Raw genomic sequence first — 27439 nt, 5'->3', positions numbered from 1 at the left:
CCAAAACAATGGATCTGCGGTTGGCTGCCTGCCTGTTGATTTGTTAATGCTTGCTTTGTTTTGTCATGGTTTTACAAAAGCTATTTTTGAGGTGGTGCTGGGCCCTTGCCAATATAATAAAAACATAATTATCTAAAAGCAAAAATATTTTTGGGCCTTTTTCATAGTAGTCCCTAGCACTAAGAGGACTACTTTGTGTGCAGATGTCCTTTGTGAAAGAACAGAATGACCTTACTTACAGTGAAGTTAGCCAATGGTTGAAGTGGGAAGCCCCACTGCCCCATGGTGTATGGTCTAATTGGCAAAAAAAGTGTGAATGACACAACAAACCAATGGATGAAAGTGCCGGGTAAAAATGCACGTATATTACCTATATAGCTTTAGTAAAATTAAAAGTTGATGGCTAATGCCAGACCTAAAAATGGAAGAATCAAAACACAACATTTATGAATTGCTTTAATAATAGCTTATCTCTTAACGATATACAGATGAAGAGTAATCCCGAATAATAACTGTCATTTCTATTGGTATTTTGTTTCATGCATTTCGAGAATACACTGCGAACTGATAAGATCAGTGTAACGGAGGGAGGTGGAGGGTGAGAAGCAACTCAAGAGGCGTAATCAACGCTGCTGTATGCATTAACTACAATAGAAATGCCAACCACAAGTACCAAGAAAACTTTGAGGTTCTTTATATGTAATTACATTAGGAAGACTCACAGTTCAAACTTCACAGAGACTTTCAGACTAAACACAAATACCTGAAGGTATGCTCAGACATTTTTCAGGGCTCCTGTTTCCAGCAGTTCAAACACAATGTGTTTTTTTATATATGTTTCAAGGAAAGTGCTCCTTTTTAGGTCTTGCCTGTTGGAGCACACATGCGCTCCCTGCCTGCGAGAGCTATAGTCAACAAGTCAGTTTCAAGAAGGGGACTCAAGCCCCGCCCCTCATTTTCATTGGGGATTGTCAGCGTTTATGTTAAACCCTGGCTTCCCATAGAAAAGGAGGGTTTTTGGTTTCCGCCATTTGGCTTTTTGGACAGCCCCCAAGGACTTAGTCGCCTGCCTTACGGCTGTTGTGACGAAGTTTCTTATCAGAAGCTTCGTCACGCTGCCTTGCATGCGTCAGTCGGCTCTCTTATTGGTAGACAACTAGCAAATAAGCACTGTGATTGGTGGACCTTGTCAACCAATCAGAGAGCCTACTGGTACATGCTGCAGGAGCGCATAGCAGCGATGTTCAGCCTTCCCAAGCTCTCTTCGCTTGTTATTTGCTGTAGGCTTCCTTACAGGACAATGTGCGCAGCCCAGACAGGCGCTTTTGCAATGGCAGCGCGTGTTTACTTTTTGCAACGCATAAAAGCGCGATGCAAAAAATAAACAAGTGTCGACATTCCGCTAAACAAATCTAAAGAACTGCGTGTCTGCGCTTTCACAACGCTGGATCAAGCTGCCAGCCAAAGCGCCTGCACATTGTGAACAGAGGCGCTTTGGCTGGCAGCACTTTGCTTTCCTTCACCGCCGCTGTGAGTGTTGCACTGTCTCTGTGTGGTGTTTGTGACTTGTGTGGGTTTGTAAGTGCTGTTCAGTGTATGTTGTGTATGCCTTTGTCCTGTTTGTGCTGTGCGTGTGTTGTCTGAGGAACTCGTCTGTTCATGTGAGTTGTGTATGTTTTAAGATTTTTGGGGAGGATGTTTTTCGGAACACATTCTGGCTTTTTGGCTCTACCATCTCCCTCCCTCTCCTGTGTCATTACTCTCTCCTCCACACCTCGGCATCGTCTCTCTACCTCTTTTCTACAAGTTCTCTCATCATTTTTTCCTTTTCCCCAACTCTGCTATTTTCGCTCCCTCCAATTTTCTTATCGCTCCATTTCTGTCTATCTGTCCCTTCTCTACCCATCTGTCCGTTCTCCATTCCTACTCTAACCACACTCCTCTTCCTCCGCCCTCTCTGCTCCCTCCCCGCCCCAGTATTGCAGCATAGACAGCTTTAGGTCTCTGGTGCCTTTATCGGTGTCGGCCCTGGGGGTGGGTAAGGGGAGCCCCCCCCCCCGCCTCCCCAAGTGGATCACATCATCAGCAGATAATGAACCTCTCTTTACCAACAAGCACGAGCGGTCTCGGGTGACAGCTGATGCGGGTAGGGATCTGTGGAGAGGGGGTGTTACCTTACACTAGGAGAGGAGGTGAAAGTAATACCACCCGCCCCCCTCCCTCCTGTCTCCCCCACCTCTGTCTCTCCTCCCCTCTGTCTCTCCTTACCTCCACTTCTGACTCCTTTCCACCTGTGTCTCTCTTCACCCTCCACCTTGGTCTCTCCTCACCTCCACTTCTGTCTCTTCTCACCCTCCACCCCTGTCTCTCCTCACCTCCATCTCTGTCTGCCCCCCTCCTCCACTGTCTCTCCCCATCCTCCACCTCTGTCTCTCCCCCCTCCACCAGTTTGTCTCCCCATCCTCTACCTCGGTCTCCCCCATCCTCTACCACTGACTCCCCCATCCTCTACCACTGACTCCCCCATCCTCTACCACTGACTGCCCCATCCTCTACCACTGACTCCACCATCCTCCACCTCTGTCTACCCTTACCCTCCACCACTGTCTCTCCCCATCCTCCATCTTTGTCTCTCCTCACCTCCACATCTGTCTGGCCTCACCTCCACATTGATCTCTCCTCACCTTCCACCTCTCCACCTCTGTCTCTCCCCATCCTCCACCTCTGTCTCTCTCCCTCCACCACCTCTCCCCATCCTCCACCTCTGTCCATCCCCACCATCCACCACTGTCTCTCCCCATGCTCAGCCTCTGTCTCTCCTCACCTCCACATCTGTCTGTCCTCACCTCCACATCTGTCTGTCCTCAACTCTACCTTGGTCTGTCCTCAACTCTACCTTGATCTCTCCTCACCTCCACCTGCCTCTCCTCACCTCCACCTGCCTCTCCTCACCCTCCACCTGCCTCTCCTCACCCTCCACCTGCCTCTCCTCACCCTCCACCTGCCTCACCTCACCCTCCACCTGCCTCTCCTCACCCTCCACCTGCCTCTCCTCTCCTCACCCTCCACCTCTGTCTCTGTCTCTCCTTACCCTCCACCTCTGTCTCTCCTCACCCTCCACCTCTGTCTCTCCTCACCCTCCATATCTGTCTCTCCTCACCTCCACCTTACCTCTCCTCACCTTTACCTCTCCTCACCTCCAGCTCTGTTTCTCCTTACCCCCTACCTCTGTCTCTCCTCACCCTCCACCTGTCTCTCCTCACCCTCCACCTGCCTCTCCTCACCCTCCACCTGCCTCTCCTCACCCTCCACCTGCCTCTCCTCACCCTCCACCTCTGTATCTCCTTACCCTCCACCTCTGTATCTCCTCACCCTCCACCTCACTCTCCTCACCCTCCACCTCTGTCTCTCCTTACCCTCCACCTCTGTATCTCCTCACCCTCCACCTCACTCTCCTCACCCTCCACCTCTGTCTCTCCTCACCTCCACCTTACCTCTCCTCACCTTTACCTCTCCTCACCTTTACCTCTCCTCACCTTTACCTCTCCTCACCTTTACCTCTCCTCACCTTTACCTCTCCTCACCTTTACCTCTCCTCACCTTTACCCCTCCTCTCCTTTACCCCTCCTCTCCTTTACCTCTCCTCACCTCCAGCTCTGTTTCTCCTTACCCCCTACCTCTGTCTCTCCTCACCCTCCACCTGTCTCTCCTTACCCTCCACCTCTGTATCTCCTCACCCTCCACCTCACTCTCCTCACCCTCCACCTCTGTCTCTCCTCACCTCCACCTTACCTCTCCTCACCTTTACCTCTCCTCACCTTTACCTCTCCTCACCTTTACCTCTCCTCAAGCTCTGTTTCTCCTTACCCCCTACCTCTGTCTCTCCTCACCCTCCACCTGTCTCTCCTCACCCTCCACCTGTCTCTCCTCACCCTCAACCTGTCTCTCCTCACCCTCCACCTGCCTCTTCTCACCCTCCACCTCTGTCTCTCCTCACCCTCCATATCTGTCTCTCCTCACCCTCCACCTCCGTCTCTCCTCACCCTCCACCTCTCCTCACCTTCAACTCTGTCTCGCCTCATGTTCACGTCTGTCTCTGCTCACCTCTGTCTCGCCTCACCTCCACCTTGATCTCTCCTCACCCTCCACCTCTGTCTCGCCCCATCCTCCACCTCTGTCCATCCTCACCATCCACAACTGTCTCTCTCCATGCTCCACCTCTGTCTCTCCTCACCTCCACATCTGTCTGTCCTCAACTCTACCTTGATCTCTCCTCACCTCCACCTCACCTCTCCTCACCTTTACCTCTCCTCACCTCACCTCCACATCTGTTTCTCCTCACCTCTACATCTGTTTCTCCTCATCCCCTACATCTGTTTCTCCTCATCCACTACCTCTGTCTCTCCTCACCCTCCACTTCTGTCTCTCCTCGCCCTCCACCTCTGTCTCTCCTCACCCTCCACCTCTGTCTCTCCTCACCCTCCACCTCTGTCTCTCCTCACCCTCCACCTCTGTCTCTGTCTCTCCTCACCCTCCACCTCCGTCTCTCCTCACCTCCACCTTCAACTCTGTCTCGCCTCACGTTCACCTCTGTCTCTGCTCACCTCTGTCTGGCCTCACCTCCACCTTGATCTCTCCTCACCCTCCAACTCTGTCTCTCCCCATCCTCCACCTCAGTCTCAGTCTCTCCCCCTCTACCATCTCTCCGTGTTTTTAAGTTGGAGGTGTATCCGCCTCTCTCCTCCTACCTGTCCTACAGTTTCCTTTTTTGCAGCTCAGCATTTGCGGACAGTTCCGCACGAATTAGGTCTGGTCCTCTACCTCTAAAATAGTTATCTAAAAAAGAATCATAAATTATAATCCCTAAACTTTTTCCTCCAGTCAGTTAAACATAAATCCTTCATAAAATGTCATGTTCTGACTGCAATTTAAAAACAAAGTGCATTAGTGTTTTTAAGTTGGAGGTGTATCCGCCTCTCTCCTCCAACCTGTCCTACAGTTTCCTTTTTTGCAGCTCAGCATTTGCGGACAGTTCCGCACGAATTAGGTCTGTACCTCTACCTCTGACTCCCCCCTCCACCATCCAACATCTCTGTTTACCCTCAACCTCCACCACTGTCTCTCCCCATCCTCCATCTCTGTCTCTGCCTCACCTCCACGTCTCACCCCATCCTCCATCTCTCCTCACCTCCACATCTGTCTGGCCTCACCTCCACCTTGATCTCTCCTCACCCTCCACCTCTGTCTCTCCCCATCCTCCACCTCTGTCTCTCCTCCCTCCACCATCTCTCCCCATCCTATACCTCTGTTTACCCTCAACCTCCACCACTGTCTCACCCCAACCTCCATCTCTGTCTCTCCTCACCTCCACATCTGTCTGGCCTCACCTCCACCTTGATATCTCCTCACCCTCCACCTCTGTCTCTCCCCATCCTCCACCTCTGTCTCTCCCCATCCTCCACCTCTGTCCCTCATCCTACACCATTTCCCCCTATCCTCCACCTCTGTCTACCCTCACCTCCACCTCACCTCTCCTCACCTTCAACTCGCCTCACCTCACCTCCACCTTGCCTCACCTTTACCTTGCCTCACCTTTACCTCTCCTCACCTCCACCTTTGTTTCTCCTCACCCTCTACCTCGGTCTCTCCTCACCCTCCACCTGTCTCTCCTCACCCTCCACCTGTCTCTCCTCACCCTCCACCACGGTCTCTCCTCACCTCACCTCCCCCTCGGTCTTGCCTCACGTTCACCTGTCTCTGCTCACCTCTGTCTCTCCTCACCTCCACCTCTGTCTCTCCTCACCCTTTATCTCTCCTCACCCTTCATCTCTGCTCACCCTCCACCTGTTTCTCCTGTTAGCATCCGCAGTTGGGTCCTAACTGGGACTTAATTACTGTGCAAGTTGCTCATCCACCTACATCTGGGCAATTCCAGTCAGTAACAAGCATTGGCAAAGCCAATTAGTCTCGCCTAGACAAGATTAATTGGGTTTTGTCAATGTTGAATTGAAATTGAAAAGCTTTTATTGTTCGATTATTTAAAATCATTACAATATACTAACTGTATAAAAATAGTTATCTAGAAAAGAATCTTAAGTTATAATCCCTAAACTTTTTCCTCCAGTCAGTTAAACATAAATCCTTCATAAAATGTCATGTTCTGACTGTGCAATTTAAAAACAAAGCGCATTAGTGTTTTTAAGTTGGAGGTGTACCCGCCTCTCTCCTCCAACCTGTCCTACAGTTTCCTTTTTTGCAGCTCAGCATTTGCGGACAGTTCCGCACGAATTAGGTCTGTAAATTTCCCCAGCCGTGCTACTGTTTGACTTGTTGTAGACAAGAAACACAAGTCTGAAATTTCGCAGCATCGGTTGAGGCCTTGAGCTCTGCAAATTGGGATGACCAACCGTTGCCTCTCTCTGGCTAACTTTGGACAACAACACAACAATGATACCAGGATTCCTGGTGGTAGTCACAGAGTCTACAGGCTACTGATTTGTCCGGGCGGGCCCAGCTTGGATTGAACTCCGCTATAGGTAGTGCCAGGAGCCTCATGCGAGTAATCTTTTTTCGGGTTTGAACGGAAAGAGCTTGTTCAAAGTAGGGCTGTGCTTTACCCACTTTATAAGAGGCATCCAGTGAGGAGAGATTTGGGTGATGATGCAGACTAGCGAGATCTTTTGCGAATGATATTTGCTTTACCTGTCGGTTCACTGCTCTTTTCCATACTGCAATTGAGATGTTCGCGTTGGCCAGATTTTGCACCTCTATTTCCAGCAATTGGTTGGCTACTGCCAGTTGCACTTGCCATGGCGATCCGCTTTCTTCAAAGATTGTTTTAATTTGCGCTTTCATAGCCGTTGCAGGAGCTCGCAGGGTGCTATTGTAATATTTTATTGTGTCTCCCAGGCAAGAGATGTCAGGTAGGAGAAGCCCCAGCTCCAACCTTACTCTGGCTCTCCTAGCCTGTCGTGGGATGCCCAGCACTTTCTTGTATGCAGCAATTTGAAAACTCATGTAGTAGTTGGTAAGGGCTCCGGGAAAAGTTAAGCGGCCATAGTTGACTGAGGGCAATATTTTTGCTTTTAACACTTTCAAGATGGAGTCCGTTGATGGGCAATTTTCGATTGAGATTTCCCAAACTGCAGATGATTCCTGCCCCTTTACTTCTTAAGTGCTTCAGATGAGCTGTTGTCTTTGCCCCCTCCGTTAGCCTGAGGCCCAGGTAGTTATCATTTTTGCAAGATCTAATTTGCTGGTCACCCAGGCACCATTGGGCTATATGCTTACGATGGTACTTCCCAATGATGAGAATCTTCGTCTTCTCCTGGTTTACCAATAAGTTGTTCTTTTTGTTAAACCTGTTTAGCGCATCTAAGGCTTTCTGTAGGCCTGTTTGGAGCCGCTTGTTCTCCAGTTTTGGAATGACTAAGTTTGCCCCCTCCAGTGCTTGGCCCAGGTTGGATGTGTAGATGTTGAACAAAAGTGGAGCAAGAACACACTCCTTTTTGAGGCCGTTATTTGTTGAGACCTTATTGGTCATTGACGATTGGCTAGTCTTGATCCTTACCCAGGTCCCATCGTGTAGAGACCTTATTGCATTTAGCAGCTTTTCAGGGATGCCCCAGGTGGTGAGTTTACTCCATAGTATGCCACGATCTACGCGGTTGAATGCTGCGCTATAGTCCTCAAAGCAGCAAAACAAGGGAGGTTGAGCGGGCTGTGTCGCACGTTTAGACAAGTATCCCAGTGCTATGATGTTATCTACTTTGGAACATTGTGGTCTAAATCCAGTTTGAAAAAAAGGCAAGATGTGGTGCTCCTCCGCCCAGCTTTCTAATTCCTTCAACAGCACTCTAGCGAATGCCTTTGCTTCGATATCTAGCAAGGCCACGAGCCGGTAGTTTTCAGGTTTTGTGCGATCTCCTTTTTTGTATATGGGGCAGAGTACTGAGCCTTTCCACGATGATGGGATAGAGGCCGGTTCAAAGGCGTGCTTGAAAAGTGGAGTAAGCGGTTCTGCCCACAATCTGTATGCCTCTTTAAACATCGCCGCTGGGACACCATTGGGGCCCGGTGCACTGTCTGTCCTCATTTTCTTGATCAACGTAATTATCTCATTTGTGTTTATGAACAAGCTCTTGACCTCATCTTCATTATCTAATGGGTTTAGTTGTTCTTGCGTGACCCTCATTGCCTGCTCTGTTGTGTACAAATGTTTTACGTACTTGACCCATTCCGTGGCTGCCACGCCGTTTTCTTTACTTTGGTCAATGTGGCTTAATTGTCTGATGTATCTCCAGAATATGGCGTGGCCGTTTTCTTTAAGCATATGAAATATTTTCAACCACTCCTCCTCAATTTTTTTTGTTGGGTTTCCCATATTTTTTTCCTGTGTTCACGTCGAAGGGCTTTTATTTCCGCGCTGAAAAGAGTTGTCGCTCCTTTTCTTCTCGCCTTCAGGGATTTAGAAAGGCTCCGTTTCGTTTGCTCTAAGTCCGTGGGGTTTGGCTGTAGTAGGTGGGTTTGCAGGTAAAGGCGTTTGGTTTTCATAGACCCACTAACCTGTCCTAGGACCGATTTTAATTCCAGGAGTAGTTCCTTCCAGTGCTCCGTGGGAGAAGCCGTTGTTTGCCACTGCTTTTTGCGGTCGATCCACTCCATGAGCGCTGGGCTTGATTTTATGGACCACATTATTCTGTTCAATGCTGTGTGGTGCTCTTCCTCGGTAGAAAAACCCACTGTTCCGGGGTGTTTTGCTGTTTTCCCATTTATATCTAATGTGACCCTCAGTGGATTATGATCGCTTTCCTCCCTGTCTCCCACCTCAAAGCCCTTAAAAAGAGCTGCAAGTTTCTTTTCGATGAAGATGTAATCAATTGTTGACTTGTTGTTGAAGGTGGGCAAGGGACGCCATTCTGGGTCCACTGCTTTCCTGGTAGCATGGGTAGAGACCATGTTATGCGCAGTCAACAGCTGAACTAAGGGAGCCAATTCAGTAATGCTTGAAGTGTCCCTCGTGTCGTCGTCTAGCCCCTTAATGTTCAAATCCCCTGCAATGATTGGGAAGTGAGATGCGTATTTATTTATCAAGTGATCCATTTTTTGGGATATTAATTTTATAGCTTGCTTTTTTTGCCTTGTGGCAGGGTTTATGTAACAATTGAATATCAGCAGACGGATTACGTTATTGTTACTTTTGAGGCCAGAAATCAGGACTGCTTGGAGATTCACTGAATTGGTGTCTATTGATTTTACCTCTATTTTACATTTATGGTTGATGTAAATTGAAAGCCCACCTGCGGCTCTCCCGAAGATATTGCTTTTTACTGCTGCGATGTGAATCTCATAGAATTAAGGGTTCTGTAGCCAATGTCTCTTGTAGACAGAGTATATCATTTTCTGGAAGATACGAGCTTACTGCTTTACAGTTGAGCGTTCTTTTCAACCGTGCGACATTCCATGATAAGATGGACAGTAGAGTGTTGTTCCCCCTTTTTTGGGTCTTATTCCAGTAGCTGGCTCCCTTGTCTTTGTTGAATGTCCCGTCGAGGGCTCATGTCCCCCGGACCCATCGACATGTTTTGCCTTGCGATGTGATTTGGATCCGTGTGGAGCACTACCCTTTGCTCTGCAGAGCTTATTATCTTATAGGCCTTGTAGAGTCTCGCGGCCATGGGCGCAATTGTCCCCGTTTGATTAACTCCTGTCCCTTTTAACACTGAGTAAACCTCCTTTATAGGGGAGATTAGTGCTAGAACGTGTGGGTATTTCTCAGGTATGGGAAATGCTATATCGATTCCCCAAGCGGCCATCATTGCTATTTCATCAGTTTTAAGCCCCACTTGGGCATGTCTGCTCAGACCAATTGAGGTTGATTCACCATGGGTGTCGCTTGTTAAACTTAAAAATTTAACCCATACTAAGTCGTCTGTTTGTGTTTCCGTGAGAGATGGTATGTGCTTAAATAACCTGAGTAAGTTGCCCCTGTTTAGAATATCATGGTATCCTTTGATGTGGTATCTGGGGGTTAGAATCCCCTCGTATGTTGTTTTACTAATTTGATTTGCTTTGCCCTGATCCTTTAGTTCTCCTTCGCTGCTGGAGGCGTTGCTTCTAATGCCGTAGGACCGTTTGCCTAAGGCCGGCTGCTGGGCTGAACGTTGAGATAGCAGTTCGGCTTGGTCGCACGTTTTCAACCCCCCAGGGGTGAGGTGTCCCTTAGTTGTACTAGCCCCAAGCTCAGGTGCTTGATCCTTGCATGCACCCTCTGGTTTTCTGTGCTCCCTCATTTTGTTGTTTAACTCCGGGGAAGAATGGATTTCGCCAGCCGTGCCGAGTGGGCTTTGAACGCCCTTTCTATCGGCGATTGGCTGTTTGTAGCTGCCCCTCGGATCTGTCTTCCCCGGGAAAGGTAGAACTGTGCCTATTGAATTATTTGAATTATTTGAGGGCTGACGTTTTGTAAAGATTGGAAAAAGGCGTCTTGTTTCTGTATTACTTTGTGATTTTTGGAGATGAGATGGAAAAAGGAGGGCGCGGTTTTTTGCTTTCTTAGCTTTTTTTTCCTGTTTCTTAAGCTTTTTCTTGGCCCTCCTTGACAGAGGAATCTCCTTACTTATTTGATTGGGGTTAATGCCTTCTGGTTGTTTTTCCAATGTGGAGTGGCTACTGTTGGATTTGCGTCTGACCGGACTACTTGGGGCGTTGTCCAATGACGAGGAGTCGTGTGCTTCTAAGATTATTATTGAATCACCCGATTTTCCTCCTCCTCCTGCTGAACCTGACTGAGTTTCAAGTTTAAAGTCAGGACTGCAACTATCCTTGTCGCTTGTTATTCCAGTTTGAGTTTTTAGAGCTTCCACCATCTCTTTAAGAATTTCTGGCAGTGTTGCCCATGTGTCCATGAGTGCAGCGCACGAGCAGGTGCCTATGCCGTTGATCTGGGTCTCACTCAACTTTTTCTCCAGAAAGTCAACCTTATTGTTCAGCTCCGCTAAACGTAGCTCGATAGTTGCTAAAAGATCGATTTGTAGCTCCATTTTCTTTGATTGCCAGAGCAAGGACCTGGACATGTTTTGCACTGTTTCTCCGGAAGTGGATGATCCTTGTTCCAAAATGGCACTGCTCTCCTGATGTTTTTGGCTTTGGGGACTTGGTGTAAAGGAGGGTGTGCATCGGTCCTCGTTAGAACTTCTGAAAAAAGTTGGAGTCAGCTCCAATGTACTTTGTATCTTGGATTCTAGATTTTGGAGGAATATTGGAGATAGACAACCCAGATTTTGCGGACTCTCTGACTTGCCAGAGCCTGGGTTTAGTGATGATGGCCTCAGCACCGGGGAGAGAGCAATCGATTGATTCTGGCAGTGTATTTGGGCAGTTGTAACTTGCTCTGTCTTCCGACAGCTTAGTGCTGGGGTGTCTCTTACTGAGTCAGGAGTGTGACCCAGCCCTGAGCAGGAGCAAGAGCGTCTTCTTTCTAAACTTGTGGTTCCAGGGCTTTCACATTGTGTTTGTATGTTTGGCAGCTTTTTTTGGAGCCGATTCCCTGAGCTATTGTCCGTCCCATCGCTGCTTATGCCTCCTTGTTGCACAGGCATATCTGAAGTGCTCTCTGGGTCGGGTGTAAGTTTCACCAGAAATTGTGTGATGAGTCCCCCTGAAAGCGATTTCAAACAGGGCTTTTTTTCTTGGTCTGCGAGCTTTGAGCTCCGTAAAGTTCTGAGTGGAGCTTTGCGCTGACCTATTGAGTTTGCATGGCCATTTTCTAATTGCTGGCTACTTTTTGAGTCACTTCTTTTTATCATTCCTCTGTCTGGGTAGTCTAAGTCTGCTGCCGTGAAGGCTGGTTGCTCCTTGTAGCTTCCACTCCTCGCGGTCTTCTGTGAGGCGGCTGGGTTCAGCAGTGGGTCAGGCAGCTCTTGCATTCAGCTGGTCTGCGCTCTCTCGTCTCTCGCTTGTCGCGTCTCCTTGGGACACGTGGCGTCCCATCTGGCCGTATCCCCAGACCACTGTTCTTACCGCGACGCCAGCCACGAGAGAGAGCGCCCAGCGGTTCCCGCCGCAAGAAAAGGTGAGCCTGCGGCACCTGCCGCAAGAGAAAGCCCCCAACGGTTCCTGCCGCGAAGGAAGAGCGCCCAGCGGCACCAGCCGCGGAAGGTATACACTCAGCAGCTCCCACCGCGAGAGAAAGCTCCCAACGGCTCCTGCCGCGAGGGAAAGTGCCCGGCGGCACCTGCCGCAAAAGAAAGCGCCCGACCCTGTGTCTTCTCCGCCGCTCCGGCTCAGCAGCTCCGGCTCAGGCTCCCTGTGACTGTGACTGCGGCTGCGTTCGTTATCGCTCAGCTGCAACTCAACAGGGCGGCCCAGACAGCAACGCCCAGCGGCTCAGCCTCGAGAAGGAGCACTCAGTGGCCGCCGCCCAGGCAACCCGGATAGCCTGCGGGTCCTCGTCGCGGAAAAAGAGTCCAGCGGGTATGTGGCTGTTCCCAATCTTCCCTCTCTCCTCACTCTCCGACTGACTGCGGCTCGTTGCTCCTCCTCCGCTCAGATGCACATAGATCAATACCCGCGAGCAGCCCGTGAGCAGCCCATGAGCCCTCTCTCGCCGCCGCCACCAGGGTCAGCACAAAGGACGTTGCTGGAGCGCGCTGGTGGCCGCCTGATAATCGGCACCTTTGGGGGGGGGGGCTCGGCTCACGGCACACGGCTCACGGCTTGCAACTCGTTCTGCAGCTCTGCAGCTCCTTGCTCTGCCTGCTCCTCGCGTCTCGTCTCACGTGACCCTGTCAATGTGATTTTCATCCATGTTGCACAGCGGCTGATCTAAAAGTTTGTTTAAACATTTTTGTGACGTGGAACATTGTTGCATCATAGCGCTTTTCTAAAATTACTTTCAGACATGTTGCATAGCAGCTACTGTACAACATGGCAAAAAAGCATTGAAAATGCAATAGGTCTCACCTTTGATTAAGTTAAAGCCATTTGCTTTGCTATACAATACCATTAGAAAAGAAAATGGCTTTAACTTGATCAAAGGCGAGACGTATTGCATTTTCAATGCTTGTTGTAATGGTCACCCTCACTTTTTGCAATTGGTACTGATGTTTTTCGACTGATGTGCACTGGGTCCTTGTTGACCAGACCCCACTGCTGTTTCCCTAAAACCCATGTTAAATGGACTAATTGTAAAACAACTGGCACACACTTTAAGCACCCCTCATAGTCCCTAGTAAGTGGTACCCCTGGTTGGTGCCTAGGGCCTGGGTACTAAAGAGGGTCCCTCAATGCCGCAGCATGTATTAGGTCACCCTTAGGGACCCCCCAACAAATTGCATGCAGGCTGCCATTGCAGACGTGTCATGTTACAAACCATTTTTTTTGTTTGAATCAGTTTATTGAGTTAAAAAAATGTCCTTCTCTTTTTTTCACAACAAAATGTTATTGTCGACAGCCAAGAGATGCTTGTCAATGCCAAGTGCCAAAACAGTACAATATACAGAATAGCCATAATGATGTTGACATTTTGCCACCAATTAGACAGAGAAGGATAATAAGGAAATAAACATACCATATTAACAATAAACTTAAGTGTCATAAATCCAATCTACAAAACAGTGTATGTCAAATTGTCCCCAGATTGCAGGGTAAAGCTAATAATCTCGTATTCACCCTGCACCGTGTCAGTTGTGTTCATTGCTAATCTATAGCGGTTGCCGAAAAAGGTTCCAAATATATCCCCCGATAACCCAGCCCACCTCTTCTAGATTTTAGGATATTTTTGATGGCAACCCCTCGCAGCAAATATAGGTATCTCCAACCCCGTACAGAAATCAAGCCCCAAGGGAGGGTGGGGAGTCATCCCTCCAGGCCTTTACAATGTCACGCTTCGCTAGTGTAAGGCCCAATAATAGTAGGAGGCGCCAATATATATTGCCCCCAATGTCATCAGTTATATGAAGGAGAGTAAGTCTAGGTGAATAAGGGATGTCCTACCCCAGGACCAGCAACATACATGCAATGACTCCGTGCCAGAACTCAGAGTGATGTGCATTGCCATACAGTATGTATGAGGGTTACCTCAGCTGTGCTGCATCATAGGCAGAGTGGAGATGCAATGAGCCCTGCCCGCCAGAGCCTAGATCTAGTATAGTGGACCCTATGGCGGTACTTGTATTGTATATACCGTAATCGAGTCACAATGGCAGCGCCGCACGGGGCTTCTAATGCCTCAATCCAGTCCTCGTCATCCAAAGAGCCCAGGTCTGTCTCTCAGGCCTCGCATATTTTGTACAGAGTAGTAGAACTATTCGTGATTAGAGTACGATATATTTTGGTAATCTTATGCTCCCCAAGTTCGCCCATAAACACTTTGGCTTCAATAGGGCTAAAGTCTGGTATGGTCTCCTGGAGTGTGAGATATGGGAAGAAAGCGTGGCGGAATTGAAGATATTTATAGAACTGTGATCGAGGCATCGCGTAACCGCTTAACCGCGGTGCGAATTTCGCTGTGGTACGGCGGTTTGATTAAGTGGGCGGTGCCGCGTCGGCCAACAGACGTGCACAGCACTACAGAGGTAGTGCTCGCAATGGCCGTTGGCTGCAACGAAGGGGATATTCTTGTTGTAGTTCCTGAAAGGACTTCAGGGTCTGGCCATGAAGAACATCACCTACGGTAGAAATTCCTATAGCCTCCCACCCAGAGAAACCTGTCAATCTGGCTATCTGGGGTAAGAGGTCGTTGTGCCAGAGGGGAGCCTCTTTTGGTATTCTGCCCCACCATCCCAGCTAACGAAGTGCGAGTCTCCAACGTTGAAATATTGAGGCAGTAGCGCTTTTAGGGTCGTGCTCTCCCTTTACTTTTGGTTTATTTTTTCTCGAAACATTACAAACAGTTTTCAAATCTACCATACAATGAGTATTATCGTGTTGGACCATATAATATACAACATAGCACACTGGTTAAAGCATCTAAACCGTAATGCACTATGAGAATCATCAGTGCTCAACATGTTTCCAATATGTTCCAAATTAAGCAGAGGTACGTCCATGAGTAAGAAATGAGGATGTTACTTGGTGTGGAAAGAAAACATATGCATTGCGCGCTTACATCTTTTTACTATTGATCCATCCAGAGGGCAATTCCCAATACGAGTATTGCTCATTTAAAACATTACACAGATTTTAGTTAAGTTACATCCTAAACATTATAGACCACGACGTCCAGTTACTCCAATGTTGCTGTGTTGCCCCACACACTTTGTGATGGGCTGTGTACAGCGGTAGTATAACTAAAATAAAGGAGTGGTCTGGCGGGGGTGAACAGGGAGCAGCCTGACATCGAGCAATGAACAAAGGAGAGAAGACCCAGTCCCACTCGGAGGCGACTACACTCGGTGTGCGTTGAAGTTGTCTGTCGTCCCTCCTACTTCCTCTGCACAGGCATTATGTAAGACAAGGAGAATAGTGTCCCAGTATGTGGCAATGGGATATTTCTGCAGAACAAGTGTGTCCTCCCTACGCAATGCCACACTCTCAGCTTGAGCAAGTTGTTCATCGAACACTGCTAAGTTACAAATGTTGGGCGTGTGGGGGATTTCCACCATCTAGTTATAAGTGGGTTAGCAACAATGAACACCAAGTCCAGAAAACTGGAGGTCACCCTGTCCTTTTTGCTCCTCTGATAAAGTCCAAGCAGACATGTTTCCCAGTGATGTAGGTCTAGGTGTTCAGTACAATCAGAAAAAGCTGCTGTGACAGCGCCACAATAAGTATGTAAAGATGGCCAAGCCATAGCATGTGTAATAAGTCTGCATCAGTACAGAGGTATCAGGGGCATGCAGCATCCGTTCTATGATAGTAGCTAATAATATTAATATTATTAGGAGTAAGATATGCCCAATGTATTAAGTAAAAATGTATACGTTTGAAGTGAGCGCTGCGTGTGACATGTTGTGGGCCCGCTAAGAGTGAAGTCCACTCCATCAGTACAAGAGCAGGACAGATCTGCTTCCCAGGGCTGTCAGAACTTGTGGAGATTAGGGGCAGTGTGTAAGCACAGTCAGTAAGCCAAAGCGTGAGGTGTCTGTCACCACCCATTACCTGTAAATCTTGCACTGCGAGGTGTGTTACAGTGTGGCAATCAGTGACTGGTGGAGTAGAAAGTGACCCGGGGGTAATCCATAGTCATTCATCAGTCATTCATCAGTGTGCTAATGTACCGTCCTTATATAGGTCATCTAGGGTGTGTATGCCTGCAGTGTGCCATAGTGCCAATTCAGTTGATGCCGTAGGGCCTGTAGTCCTAGAAGTGCCCAGTAGTGCCAGTTCTAGAGCATAAGGGAGAACATGTCTAGTGATGCGCAAGCACTTGCAGTAGCATAAGTGTGCCACCTATAATAATAGTGGTTCCGGTGATCGTTTCGTGCATGGGTGAAATAGGTGCGTTATATTGAACAAGGACCTGGTCTGTTCGTGGCTTAGTCGGGTAAAAAATGACCCATTAGTTTGTGCCCAATCCATTGCATCTGAGCAGCCAAGTAAGAGTTCTCGAATTGTGGGGCAGCTGAGCAGGAGTCAGAGTGCTGGTCAGTGATCGGATGATAGACTTTAGGGTAATGTGGGTCAATTCACAGTGTATGTCAGTTTGAGCATAAAGTAGGCAACCCATACTGGATCGTAGTGCTGTAATGGGTCAATAAGGCTGGTCTTGACGGATATGCCATGCCAACAAACGGGCCGCTGTATCCGCAGTGGCATGTGCATGCACTCAGTGTGCAGCATAGTTGAGACAGCGCAGGCGTTCTAATAATGCCGTGCGTTCACGTTTCGAGTCAGCAAGTGAAGTCGCTTTGTTCGGGCTATCCACAGCCCGAGTCGCCAATCTTAAGAGTTTGCAATCGATTTTAGTGATGTTATCAGTAAATTTACGTCTCATATTGTTCTGTGTGCCCAAACAGTGCACCCGCAGCGTCAACTTGAATGCATCCCATTCAATTAAACTGGTGGAAGCTGTGCTTGTGTTGTGTTGAAAATAGTCAACAATCATTGAACTCAGGAATCTCAAAAAGAAAGCTTCTCCAAGAGCGATGGTTGAAACCTCCAAGTGGGAAAAGAGGGAACCGTGGTCTCCCATTGTATACATAAGTGCTGAAGGCTTATGGTCGGAGTGTGTACGTTGTAAATATTCTATTTCCGTTATGGAAGGGAGTAGTGAGTGGGTGGATACCAATCTGTTGAAGTGGACATGTAATTTGTGAGGAGCAGAGTAAAAGGAGTACACCTTCACCGCTGGAGTGAGGTGTTGCCATGCATCTACCAGGTGTAATTGCTGGAGCCATTCAGTCAACATGCGGGCATTACGGGTGGCAAGTATGAGGAGAAAGGAGAGGTCAAGTGTGGTGTCCAGTACACTGTTAAAGCCTCCCCCATGTAACTACGGTATGTCATTCCAGTGGGTCCTTGAGAGTGTTTGGAAAAAAGGAGTTTGATCTGTGTTCGGTGCATTGATGGACCCCACTTAAACAGATCGGTCATCCAGTCTTCCTCGTACCAACACATAAAAGCCCTTGGAGTCTATAATCGAGTCCTCTGTTACAATTAGGGTGCCGGATTTAACCCACAGTAGTGCTCCACAAGCATAATTGGAATAGGCAGTGACATGGATATGACCCCTTCCTCGTCGTTGCAGTCTACTGGCTTCTGTTTATGTAAGGTGTCTCTCTTGCAACAGCGCCACATGTATTGAGTTTTGTTTTAAAATGGCGTATACAGAGTATCAACGTGACAGCGTGTGCATACCCCGAAAATTCCATGTGGTTATATTAAAGTGTGCCATCAATAGTATGCTAAGATATCCATCCCCTTGTGTCATTGTCTCGCCAACAAAGGCATGGGTTTTTTGGGCATGAAGTAGGTATTGTGCAATAGAAGTGGTAGTGCCCGGAGAGGATGCAGGGGATAAACAATTAAACACATTTGAACAACAAGTGCCATTTTTTCAATTTCCAAAAGAGCAAAAGCACAACTTGTGTCCACCCAAACAAACAACAATTTTACTTAGAAAAAGTCAGTTAGGTAAATACCGAACGAGGGGAAACAAGGTGCCAACTGATGTTTACTCCCCTATGGTATTAAGAAATTCCCCAGGACCTATATTGTATCTATGTACAGAACATCTGACCCACACATCTAACTCGAGTCCAGTTGCTGGAGTTTACCTGGAGCCACCATCACATTTAGCAGTGGTTCAGATCACATACCTGTAAGGGTTGGCATACCTGGCACAGTTCGGTAGGGACAGAGGCTTTAGACACAGGTAGAAGTAGCATGGGAGTTGCAGAGCATGACCAGGATTCATGGCTAGCATCACACAATGTCATTTGATGTCTGTGGAGTTACATACACTAGCGAAGTCGAGTTAGTTCTAGAAGGGATTGTAGTTGATGAGCCATCATCGCTAAGAGATTGGACTGATTCCTCATCTAGTCTTAATGTCGATCTCTCAGCGACTGTTCAGTCTGCAGTGCCTGTCTTCGTTTCTGAATCCTCAGTTCCAGATCAGGGACAGCCGTTAAGGAAGGTCACCTTATCTTTGGGAGCTCATACCAGCGTATCATTCCCATTTCGTCCCGATGTGCAGTGTCTATGTGTGTTTTGCCGGTGTCTGTCTAGTGTCCCGTGGATTCTAGCCAGTTTCAGACCATCTCAGGTGAGTCAAAGAAGTGGGTTTTTCCTTCCGTTGCAATGCGCAGGCAAGCTGGAAACAGAAGAGATTAGTTAACAAACAAGTTACTTACCTTCGCTAACGATATATCTGTAAGAAACAGTTAGTTATAGATTCCTTACCTTAGAATTACCCCTAGTCGTCAGACTGGATCCAGAAAGTTTTTTTCGTCAGCAGTGCGCGTCAGAAGGTGGCGTCGGTCGGCTCCGCGTCAGTCGTTGGCGTTGTGTTGATGGGATGACGTCGCAGCAGCTACTTAGACGCGGCCCTCACGTGCCGACGTCCGTTCTGTACACGACTTTTCGCGCCAGAAACGCAGAGCCATGCAAGACACTGACCACTGGTGCACAAAACTCGGGCCCAGAAAGGATAACCTTAACCCTAGAAATCAGTTCTCAGAACAGGGAGGATGGGTGGAGCGGTGAGGAATCTATAACTAACGTTTCTTACAGATATATCGTTACCAAAGGTAAGTAACTTGTTCATCTGAAAGAAACACGTTAGTTATAGATTCCTTACCTTAGAATAGATACCCCAGCAATACCAACCCCGGTGGTGGGTCTGCGAACCAATCTCACACCAGAAAGTCCTGGAGAACAGAACAGCCAAAGAAGCAGTCTCTCTGGACCTGACCATCAAGACAGTAGTGTTTTGTAAACGTGTGCTGCGAGGTCCACGTAGCTACCTGAACTATGTCATTTAGAGGAACACCTTGTTCCAGCGCAGTAGTTGCTGCCGTCGCCCCGGTAGAATGGGCTGGCAGCTCCACTGGAGGCTCCTTCTTCGCCAGAGAATAGCATGTTTTGAAACACAAAATGACCCATCGGGAGATGGTTCGTTTGTGTACGGCCCGACCTTTCTTTGCACCAACGTACCCAATAAAAAGCTGGTCATCCACCCGGAACTGTTTGGTGCGATTCAGATAAAAGGAAATCTCATGTTTTGGGTCCAGACGGTGGAGCCTCTCCTCCTCTTTCGAAGGATGCGGAGGCAGGAAGAAGGTGGGCAAAGTGATGGTCTGCCCGAAACGAAAGGCAGTGACAACTTTGGGCAAGAAGGATGGGCGGGTTCGAAGGACCACTTTGTCCGGATGGACAGACACGAAGGGAGGCATAGATGAAAGAGCCTGGAGCTCACTCACTCAGGTGATGGCAATCAGGAAAGCAGTCTTAAGTGTGAGAAGCCTTAAGGGACAGTTGTGGAGCGGCTCAAAAGGAGCGCACATTAAAAAGGTCAAGACCAGATTCAAGTCCCTCTGAGGCATAATGAAAAGGATAGGAGGAAAGAGGTGAGTTATGCTTTTTAGAAAATGATTGACAACCGGGGACTTGAAAAGAGAAGGCTGATCTGGAAGCCAAAGGAAGGCAGAGATGGCCGAGAGATAGCACTTGATAGTGTCCAGAGCAGAGCCCTGCTGGGCCAAAGAAAGGAAGAACAAGAGAACCTCAGAAAGAGGGGCAGAGAGAGGATCCACAGCCTTTGCTGTGCACCATGCCACAAATTTGTTCAACCGACAGTCTTAGTGGAGGGACGCCTGGCTGACAATATTACATCGCAGACTTTGGGAGGCAGGTCAAACAACGTCAAATGCCACCGCTCAATCTCCACGCAAGGAGGTGGAGGCTGGACAGGTTCGGGTGGAGGACCGTCACCTGCTGGTGCGCCAGAAGATCCTCCCGATGAGACAGTCTGATCGGAGGATCGACGGCCATTTTGAGCAGCTCGGGATACCAGACTCTTCGTGCCCAATCCGGAGCCACAAGAATGACATAGGCCCGGTCGCGCCTGACCTTCAGCACTCTGGGCAGAAGTAGTATAGGCAGAAAGGCGTACAACAGACTGCAACTCCACTCGCTACGAAAAGCGTTGCCTAGCGAGTGCCGCCCTGGAAAGTCCAACGGGCAGATTTGCTGACATTGCGCGTTCTCTTCGGTGGCAAACAGATCTAACCAAGGATCTCCCCACTGCTGAAAGAGACCTTGCACCACCTCCGAGTGAAGATGCCATTCGTGATCCATCATGCACCTGCGGCTGAGTTCGTCCACCCTGGCGTTCAGGGAACTTGCCAGGTGTTGAACCACCAGGGAGATGCCCGATGTTCCAGCCATGTCCAGAGGTGGAGAGCCTCCTGACATAGAGTCCATGACCCCACCCTGCCCTGTTTGTTGCAGTACCACATGGCGGTGGTGTTGTCTGTGAACACCTGCACCACTCTTCCCGGGACAGATGGAAGGAATCCTTTTAGTGTAAGGTTGATCGCCCGAAGCTCCAGAGGTTGATGTGGAACCCGAACTCCGTCGGAGACCAGAGGCCTCTGATCTCCGCCTCTCCCATGTGGCCAACCCATCCCAGAAGGGACGCGTCCGTCACCACTGTGTGGTCTGATTGGGGAAGGGAGAGGGATCTGCCGCTAAACCAATCCTGGTTCGTGAGCCACCACTGCAATTGTCATGCTGTGCCCTCCGAGATCTGGACGCAATTGGACAGATTCCCATGATGCTGCGCCCACTGGAACATTAGGTCCCACTGCAGAGCCCGCATATGCCACCTGGCATGATCGACCAGCAGGATGCAGGAGGCCATGAGGCCCAGTAGCCTCAGAGTAATTCTGACCGATATGTTATGTTATTTTTGCCACAGCTCCAGATGAGTTTCCTTAAATAAGATTCCACATATCACTCCTACGACAAGTCAGAAAACCCTTAGCCTACCTGTTGTGCCCGGGGTAGAGGCTTAAAGATCGGAATAATAGCCCGAATATTCCGGACTCGCTGTTAGGGAGGATAGACCCGAAACCTTGTTGTTTCCAGAAGCGCTCAGATGAAGAGGAGCTTCTGAGAGGGAATCAGGTGTGACTTCGGCACATTGAGGGAGATCCCCGCAAATGCAGGAGGTCGGCCGTAGTCTGGAGGTGGGAGACGACTGCCTGGGGCGAGCCAGCCTTCAACAGCCAGTCATTGAGGTAGAGGAAGAATGAAACCTCTGATCTTCGCAGATGAGCTGCGACCACCGCCATCACTTTCGTGAACACCCAAGGGGCACTGGTAAGGTCAAAGGAGAGTGCCCGTGGCCTATAGTGAACCGCAGGTAACGCCGGTGGGCCGTCAGGACGGGGATGTGAAAATATGCGTCCTGCAAGTCCAATGCTACCAACCAGTCTTCCGGGTCGAGGGCAGACAAGACCTGAGCCAATGTCAACATTTTGAACTTCTCCTTCCAGAGGAAGCTGTTAACGCTCCTGAGATCGAAGATAGGACGCAGGCCCTTGTCGTTCGCGGGGACCAGAAAGTAGTTTGAGTAACAACCACGACGTGATGGTGCATTAGTGAGGAAGATGATGGCGAATCTTGCCGCCCATTGGCGTTTGATGGGCCTGAAATGTCGGACTAGAAAGGTTTTGGAGGCTGCTGCATTAGATCCTTCTGTTCTTTCTGGCAAACCCACCACTTGCACATTATTATGACGTGATCTAGCTTCTGTATCTTCAACTTTATGTTCCAACAGGTCCACCCGGTCTGTCAGTAAGCATAGAGTGGGGTCCATATTGCGGGTTTTCGGTTGCATTATTGCAATACACTGCCCAGCATCATGGACTTTCTCAGTTTGCAGTGGTCAGCATGGCGTAATGTTATGTATGATGCAACTGCGTCTACCTTGGTCTCGATTGAGGCCTCGTGGATTCCAGTGCTAGGCCAAGCGTTGCCACTGCCGCTAGGATCGAATCCAGTTTGTCCCCAAATGAAGGTGGGGGTGCGACAGCTCCGCTAGCATTTATGTCGCCCTATGGTCGCTCTTATCTAATCGGAGGTCGAGCAGACGTGCACTAGGCAGCTGCGCGATGTTGCTCCATGCCAATATGTCTCGCTTTCATAGAATAGCTTAATCGTGTTATCGTGGCAGGGGCCTGCTTGCTAGCATTCATCGTGGCGGAGTGTGGCAGCACAGGCAGCCCCTGGGGCTTGGGTCCACCCGGTGGAAGCACAGGGATGACTCCTGACTGTCGAATTGCAAAACACTCATCAAACTCGGTCACGCGCCACTCACCACCAATAGTACTGTGTATCTTAATCACGGACGTGTCATATTTCAACTGGATAGAAGGGCTGCAAAAGTTGAGCTTTCTTTGTTCATAAAGTGAGGAGGTCCATAGGCAGTGCAGTGGCAACTTTACTGCTGTGATACGGAGGCATAGGCATTTGGTGAGCAGGATCATTTGCGAGTAAGCTCGGGCGCTCCTGAGGTCTCAATACGGGCATTGGCTAGTGCCCAGGGTGTCGGGCATTGACGGCCATAATACTTTGTAAATCATACCTTGTTAGGACGGGACTATGGCCGCATGAGGGAGGGTCACCGTCGGAAATGAAGAGCAGTGGTGTGTGCCCAGGGTGCCGGCCCAGCGGCGCTCTCCCACAGCAGTAAGACAATTAAGGGCAAGCGTCCTGTGGAGGCGGCAGTTTGTAATGAGAGCCACTCAGGAGCTTCACTGCAACTCGCTGGCCTCGCCTCAGGCTGCTGGGCTCCGGGAAGAGCAGCCCCAGTGGCACTCCATGTGCAGCAAGGTCTCTGCACATCACTTCTGTGAGAGTTTTGGTCGGTCTGGCTGCTCAGAAACCTGCGGCAATGTGCGTGTTTGTCCGGGTGGAAGAGCTCTTGTTCTAGGTGATTTACACTGTTTTGATTACGAGTCCAGGCCCAGTTCACTCATCAGCGCAACACACCAGCTCATAAGATACATGCAAGTGCCTTTCAGTCGTGTGGGGCTGAAATTGTAATGGCGTCCGCTCAGTAACTACGCCGTACCTATACCAGTTGTCGAGTCCTGGTCAGCACAGAGTATCCGGTCACTGGCTCCCTCAACTTTGTAGTATGCCATCTGTATCAGGGCGCTGGTGGGATATTACCAGCAGCCTATGAAGGCACTGTTAACAAAATTGTCCTTACATTGGCAAGAAAACGTAATCTCTAATTCAGGTATGGCACCTCACCTACAAATAATTCATTTACATGCAAATGGCAACAGGAAAAAACTCAGCCGGCGACTTGTGTGTAGGCTGTGAAGGGTGTTCTGAACCACTTATCCATATTTCATTTTTGTGTTCCTTTAATAAATCAATACATGAAAAATGCATTGTTCCCCTTTGCAAAAATTTGGGCTGTAGGGCTCATCAGGAAACATTTAGAATACTGCAGAGTGACACAAGCCAGATTGTAGTTTTTGTGCAACTATGTTTTTAAAGGCATTTTGGATTAAGCAAGCTAAACTCCTACAGTCTGCCACTGACCTTTGATATGAATTATTTGATGAAGTTATGTGGTGGGTATTTTTTTATGCTGTAAATTTTATCTGTGGTTTAGTCCATTGCTATTTTAAGTTGTAACATGATTTCTTTGTGTTTTTTAAATCGTGTTTTTTAACAGCCAACTTTAACTACTGATATTTATATGTGTATTTTTATGTATATGTGTATTGTGGTGGTCTATACTTTTATGAGCCATAGTTATCGAAATAAAGTCTATGATGATGATGATATTCATATGATCCTGCCGCAACACTGCTCACCGTCTTGCAGTATAGCGTAAGGCTCGGTCACCCATGACACAGAGGCACTCCGCCCCGGGGCCTTTCCTACACATCCCTGAGCCACACCTCGATGGTGCCCTGTCCACAGCTGCTCCACCACACCGTAACTCCACAAGTGTTGTCAATGGCACAGTTGCTCAGAGGACAAGGTTGCAATTGATAGCCACTGGCGGCGTTCTCCGCTTGCTAATGGTGAGTGGGTTACCTCTACAGTGGCGCAGTCACGAGGATGGCTAGCATTGGCCCGCACATCTGATCTCAGGTTCACGTTTCAACAAATTCCTCCCAGGTCATTATAGCAGGTCCAGAGTGCGTAGAAGGCAGCAGGGAGTCATGAGAGCACAATTTTGGTTGCTTATGTCGGGTCCCCGGTAGGAGAAATGTTAATTGAGCGGGCCGATCTGTGGAGCTCGCACAGATTGTGTCCGCCATGGTGGCTACCTTCGTGAAAGCACAACATGGCACACTAACTGAGTGTCAGGCCAAAGTCACTGCATATCAATACAGTAGGCCTAGCAGCACTAAGGCTGGGTGCATTGTATTACATTTGAGGGCATAGCTGCATGAGCATCTATGCCCCTGTGTGGTCTAGTTCAATTACTAGATGGTACAAGTGAACAGGGAAGGCATCTTAAGTATATGTATTGGGCACTGGTCATTATGAGTTCCCCAGCTACATAAGAGCCAGGTACTTCGGCCCTACCACTGGAGTGGTTAGGGCTCTAGTCTCAGGAAGTCAAGGGCTATTTACCCCTCGCGGACCTACGAGCGCGCAGCGGTCGCGCGCATGGGGGAGCACCGTCTACACGCCGAAGACAAGCCAAAGAGAAGCCCGTCTGCGACTGGACGGGGCCAGGGGCCATGGACTCTGTCCATTCTGTTAGGGACAGTAAAACAGACTGTTGCGTTAGCTACTCTATTCAGGAATTATAAGGCTTGCAGACAGCCACCTTGCAAGGCTGTGCCCCTGAAACCTGGCCATGCCTAGAAGGTCCGATCTCGTGTCGGCATTGTCGGTTTCAGGCCTCCTATGTCAGCCAAGCTGCAGCGCCTCCACTCGCTGAACGGGTGGAAGAACCTGCTATGCAATACTCGATCTCTGCCTAAACATCATACAGAAGTATGGGATCTCATTTCCACTGTTCGGCCTGAACTGTGCTTCCTGACAGAGACTTGGCTGAAACCTCACTCGGTCCCTGCAATCAATCACCCTGGGTATTCCAGAGGGATTTAAGATGGTGAGGTTAGACAGACCTGTTAAAACTGGAGGCGGCATCGCCATCTTTTATAAAAAATGGGATTACTGTCTCCATACTGGATCAAAAGGGCACTGCCAGTATGGAAGTAATGGTCTTTAGGATCAATACTCCCTCAAAGGCCTGTTGGAAAGTGGCACTGGTCTACCGCCCACCAGGCCCAAGCGCCAATTTTGCCATCTTCTTAGTCGAAGTACTGGCCCCGCACTTTAAATCCGGAAACTATTTCTTATTGTTAGGGGATTTTAATGTGCATGGCGATCTACCGGACAATCCTGAAACCCAGTCCTTTTTAGCAGATCTATCTCCAGATCTCTACTAGGACTAACACGACACAATAAGGGTCCCACTCACTCTGCCGGCCATACACTGGACATGGTCTTTTCCAATTCTTCCAAGATTGCATGTAGCCCTCCCACGCAGGTGAACTGGTCTGACCATTTTGTTATAGAATTTTCCATACTTGGCATGGACAAACCCAGTAAACGGTCCCCATCCCCACCGTTCTTGCGTAGACAGTGGTACAAAGTGTCATCAGATCCTTTTCAGGAGGCATTAGTTGAGCCCCGTATTACAGCCTCTGATAACATCGAGCTGGCTCTATCTAAGTATAATCTTGCCATTTCCACCGCGGTTGACTCCTTAGCTCCCATGAAATTATGCAGGCAGCGTCCCGCACCCTGTAAAGAGGCTTGGTACACTGACCAACTGCGCGCCTACAAACAGGCTTGTAGAAAGCTTGAAAAGGCCTGGAGGAAATCTCACTTGGAGGAAGACAAAAGTGACTACCATACTGCCCTGTCTACATATCATAAAAACATTAGACTGGCACGGAAAAACCATATTGCCACTCAACTAACTGAGGCGGGCAACTCCTCCAAGGTGTTGTACCGGATCCTTCAATCCTTCATCAAACCCACGGCTTGTGAGAGTCTTGACCTATCTTCAAAACAATTATGTGATGACATCTCTCTATTTTTTACTAATAAAATAGAGATGATCTATGATAAAATCATCAAGACAAATAGCCCTATGCGCTGCCCTTTTGCGTCACCACAGAGTTCCAAGGCCACTGACTCCATCTTGCTTACGGCATTTCCGGCAGCTAGTCTAAGCGATCTAGAGACGCTAATTGGCCAAATTAAGACAGGATCCCCTTCAGACCTTATCCCTGCCAGAATTATTCCATCCTTGGGCAAGTCACTCGGTCCCTTGATCCAATCCTTGGTCAACCTCTCTCTTTCGGAGGGGAGGTACCACAGGAGTGGAAGAAGGCTCTGGTGAGACCCATCCGTAAAAACTCCACCATCCCTTGGACTGAATTATCAAAACTCCGACCCATATCTCTCCTCCCGCACCTGAGCAAGATAACGGAAAAACACGTCAACACTCATCTGTCGAACTTTATTGAGTCAACTGGAGGCTTGGATTATTCCCAGTCCAGATTCAGGCCCAACTATAGCACAGAATCAGCGCTCCTCTCTGTGACTGACACAATCAGAATGTCGCAGGATAAGGGGAACTCTATGATTCTGGCGCTGTTGGACCTGTCCGCAGCATTCGACACGATATCGCACGACATCTTGCTCGGTCGCCTGATTGAGGTGGGGGTAAGGGACTCGGCGCTGTCCTGGATGAGGAGTTTTTTATCTGGCCGCACACAGAGTGTTAGTATGGGCTCTTTCCGTTCTGCACCTGTGGAGCTTACCAAGGGGGTGCCACTGGGGTCGTGTTGGAGTTCCACACTTTTCAACATCTACATGGCCCCCCTGGCGGACCTTATGAGATCTTATGGATTAATTCCTGTGTCATATGCTGATGACACTCAGCTTCTCGTCCCTTTCCAGACACGGACTATGGCAGTTAAACAGTCCTTCT

The 27439-nt window shown here is 48.9% G+C and overlaps 1 protein-coding gene across 1 annotated transcript in view; it reads right to left on the bottom strand.

The window, feature by feature from the left end:
- The window catches only part of DNAJB11 (DnaJ heat shock protein family (Hsp40) member B11), a 201749-nt gene that overhangs the window by 99280 nt on the left and 75030 nt on the right, over positions 1-27439 (bottom strand). The gene's annotated exons all lie outside the window — the stretch shown is intronic.

Source organism: Lissotriton helveticus, chromosome 3_1, assembly GCF_964261635.1.
Source record: "Lissotriton helveticus chromosome 3_1, aLisHel1.1, whole genome shotgun sequence".
Classification (NCBI taxonomy): domain Eukaryota; kingdom Metazoa; phylum Chordata; class Amphibia; order Caudata; family Salamandridae; genus Lissotriton; species Lissotriton helveticus.
The sequence above is the reverse complement of the archived record's forward strand: the minus strand, read 5'-3'. Positions and strand labels throughout refer to the sequence as shown.